Source organism: Galendromus occidentalis, unplaced genomic scaffold, assembly GCF_000255335.2.
Source record: "Galendromus occidentalis unplaced genomic scaffold, Mocc_1.1 scf7180000076824, whole genome shotgun sequence".
In the NCBI taxonomy this organism is placed as follows: domain Eukaryota; kingdom Metazoa; phylum Arthropoda; class Arachnida; order Mesostigmata; family Phytoseiidae; genus Galendromus; species Galendromus occidentalis.
In genome coordinates this window covers 13,278-17,460 of record NW_003804813.1, presented here as the reverse complement: position 1 = coordinate 17,460, position 4,183 = coordinate 13,278, and positions in this window count along the sequence as shown.

Genomic DNA, 4,183 nt, shown 5'->3' with positions numbered 1-4,183 from the left:
GGTCCCCGACCCCCCGGCACCTAGGAAGGAGCCGTGCGATGGCGTTCGCCGCCTTGAGGGCCTTCTGCGAGGCGTATCGAGCATGCGGGGTCCCCGTGCGGCCCTGACATGAGGCCAAGGTATTTAACGGTTCGCTGGAAGGAAACCTTGTGGCCGTCTATCCGCAAGTGGATTTCCCGTTGGGGAAGATGCTTTCTCCCGTTGAGGGAGATGGCAACCGATTTCGCCGGGGCGAGGACGAGGGAGCGCGTCCTCATCCAAGCGCTTATGTCGCTAAGAGCACAGTTCATCTGTCGTTCAAGCAGAGCTGGGTCCCGCTGGGTGATGAGAACGACAAGATCGTCGGCGTAGGCGACCGAGGTGATGTTCGGGGGGTGGGGCAGGCGGAGAACCCCGTCGTAAACGACTTTCCAAAGGGTGGGACCCAGGATTGAGCCCTGAGGAACCCCAGCCGAAACCGGGGACTCCTCGCCCTGAAAGACGTTCGAACGGAGGGAAAGGTAGCTGTCGATGCAGCGTCGGAGATACGGGGAAATGCCCGCGGCGAGAAGACTATCATTGATGGCGCCCCGAGACGCCGAGTTGGAGGCGTTTTTAACGTCCAGAAGAACCGCGACGCAGTGCCCCAGTGACCGAAGGGGAATCGCCCGTTGGCGAGCGGCGACCTCGAGAACCTCCCTAATCGCCCCCGCCGTCCACAGGGAGCCCCTGAAACCGTACTGTCGATCCCACAGGAAGTCAAATATCCATAGGTGGCTCTGTTAGAGATAGAACCCCTCGGTCAAGCCGACCGAACATCGAAACGTCAGAAAATTTAGGTAGGTAAGAAGACACTCTCAGAAGACAATCCATCAGGGGCAGCGGGGCCACCTTCAGGAATGCCATTTCACCATCGAGCAGAGAGGCGGCACGAGACCGCGTTCAGAGAAATTCACGACGATCCGACATGCATATAATTCATCAGTCCTCGGCTGTCCTCGGGGGCCGGATCGATAACCCGGATCCCGGTAAAGACCGGCTTTTTGGAAGCGGCTTCCGCGGAAGACCGACGAGCGCGTCGGATACGTCGTTCCACGAGCTGGTGACGCGTCGGAGTGCTGGGTCCGATTTCTGAAAAACTGGACCTGATAGAAGAAATTTGTTAAGAAATTCGGTTTCAGCGCCCTCGGTTTACCCCAAAATAGCTATCACTTTCGTTGTGACGCGATTTTTTTTTTCGTCGGGCTTTGATTCTCATTGGCGTCAGGGGAGGCTGTAGGTTCTGTCGTCGTAGCGGTGGGAGAGTACCGCGGATATTCCATACGAGGATGCGTCGGTTGCCAGGAGTAAGGCCTTCGAAGGATCGGATGGTCCCAGCACTCTCAACGAGCACATTCCCGCTTTTATCGCCTTGGAAGCATTATCCATGTCTGGTGACCAAACGAAATATTTGTTCTCCGCCTTGAACGCTCTGTACTGCGGGTGCGCGATATCCGCCAGTTGCGGCGCGAAAGATGAATAGAACTGTATCGTTCCCATGAAGCTTCTCAGTTCCGACACTGATTTCGGAGTTGGAGCATTTTCGAAATCTTGTCATCACCCTTGTGAATTTCCTGGTGTTTCAGACGGAAACCGCAAAATTCGATGTCTACGATCACGACTTCGACTCCTTCAATCCCGGCAAGGATACCCTCAATGAACCCCTGCCAAATGGCTGGCGCGGATGCTAAACCATTGCACATCCGCTTGAAACGATACAGCCCCCGGTGCGTGTTCACGGTGATAAATTTGCGGTCTTCTCCTCGTATGACCATGTGAAGGAAAGCGTTCGTTCCCAATTTCGAGAAACGCTCCCCAACTCCGATATTGTCAAGAGCACGTCTCATGTTCTTCAGAGGGTGCTCATCGACGACCAGGATTCGGTTCCAGCCGACTTTGCAATCTCCGCATACTCTCGCTCTTTTCCTCACGTCTTGACCCCTCCCTCGGATCGCGATCACCACCGGATGAGCCCATTCACTAGCGTCTATTTTTTCGATGTTGTCGAATTTCTCCAAGTGGTCGAGCTGTCGAGCTCTTCGTCATCTAGAGGTGAAAGGGGGAACTGGCCTGGGGAATTGGCCGCGGTCGAAAGCATGATGGCCTTGGGTTCTCCCTTAAGTGTAGTGTGGCTTCGATGCTGCGAATTTCGCCGATTCCTTCCTGCGTGAGTTTGGGGTACTTCGGAAGGAGATTTTCGGCCTCTCTTCTGAAATCAGTCTTGTTGTGGTGGCAGTCGTCGAGTTCGAGAATATTCGCCTCAAACGTTCGCAAAAAAGATCTCCCGAATAGGGTAGGGAGTTTCGGTCGATGCACAAGGTAAAGCTCAAGGATGCGGGATTCGTTCCGATAGGTGACAGGAACGATAACATACGAGCAGGGTTCGGAAGTCTCCATCGTTGCCGTCCGGAGCTTAAGGTCTTCTAAAGTAGCTTTCCATCCGGAAATTGTTCTCAAAATTCGTGAAATTCCGTCGTCGATTGATAGGTTTTCTCGGCTATCTAGCCCACTAGCTCTGGCTGCGGTGAGCTCGAATCGATGCTGCGCTTGATACAACTGGGACAACGGCTAATAAAGACGAACACTGCTTGGTGTGAAATACCAATGGCTCCCCCCACTAGTACTGATCTTTATTATGCCTTATATAGTGCTGCAACGAAAGGGGCAAGTCAGTAAGCCGTCCACAGCAGTTATGACGGTCACTGAACTTACACTAAGTTACAGAATACTGAAGTCATTGTTCCAGCGTCCGGTCTGGACACCATGAGTCAACTCATGGTCATTAGAATTTTTCTGGGTAGCTACTTTATCCCATCATCGATATACCGCTCCCTGTGCCCAGTTCCATGGGCAGGTCTCGATCATATATGGACGCATTCACGATGATTGGCGATCTGTCGAGGCCTTCCACGTAGTCGAAAAGAACTTCTTCGAGGTGCTGCTGAGCTTGGGGTTTTCTGCATATGGAAGCGAGATGACCCTTCACTCCACATCGGTGACATTCCGATTTCACAGTGCAGGCGGGAGCCAAGTGGTCCGGATCGTCGCGTTGATAGCAGGTGAGGCCCTGTCTCTGATAGCGAGAACTTTATGAGAATCTTCTTCCACTCGAAGAGTATCGACTTCTGTTGCCGACTTGAACCTTATGGACATCCTCGGCTTCGACGATGTGCACCTGAGAATCTTGTAGTTTCGCCGATGCCTTCCTGGCCGGTTCACGACAACTCGGCCGCGGGGACAACTCGGCCGCGGGGACAACTCGGCCGTTACGACTACTCGGCCACCACGACAACTCGGCCGCTACGACTACTCGGCCACTACGACAACTCGGCCACGATGGAGGTTCAGCTGGTTTACCGTAGACTGGGGAACGAACTTCGAAGGGAGACTCGACTCGATTTGCTTGGAATCAGTGCCTCTCATGACTTCATAAGAAGCTGTCAATTATCTATTGAAGGTAGAGCGGTCACTTTCACAACGAAGTTCTGAGGATTCATCTCTCAAGGATTGATTTTGTACGTGTGGGCAACGCCTCTCATGGTCTCTGTTAAGGTATTCGTGTCCACATTTCCGAGGACGCGCAGAATCTTTTGGTCGTTCTCGACGTACTTATTCTTCTTGCCCTCCGAGGTATGCCCAGCTATGTATCGTTCCCAGTCGGCATCATGGTTCATGGTTCATGGTTTTATTGATCCATATGTTCCCGTGATACTATATCACAGGTTCATATCCCTTTTATCTCAGGGGCGATTTCTCAGCAGATCGGTCGGGTCTCCTTTTCCCATCGCTCTAGTAGTTCCTTGGTCTTTCGCAGCACTCCACGGTCCAGGAGCTCCTGGAGTCCCAATTTCTTACGGAGTTCCTCTTCATTGAAGTGATGTGGGGTGCATTCTAATAGCACGTGCTGGATACTTTCCTCCTCCATCCCACACCAACAGCAGTACGGGTGGATGTTTTGGAACTTACTGCGGTATTTCCGAGTCGGCAGCATCCCTGCTCTCGCTAGTGCGAGTAGGGTACTGCCTCTTCTATTGTTATACGTGCCGACTGCGGTCAGTCCTCGTCTCTCTTTATACATATTGTATATCTGTAGGCTTGGTTTCCGGGACATCCCTTCTCTCCATGCCTTGTCCTGCGTTTCCCGGACTTTTAAGTTCACTTCCTT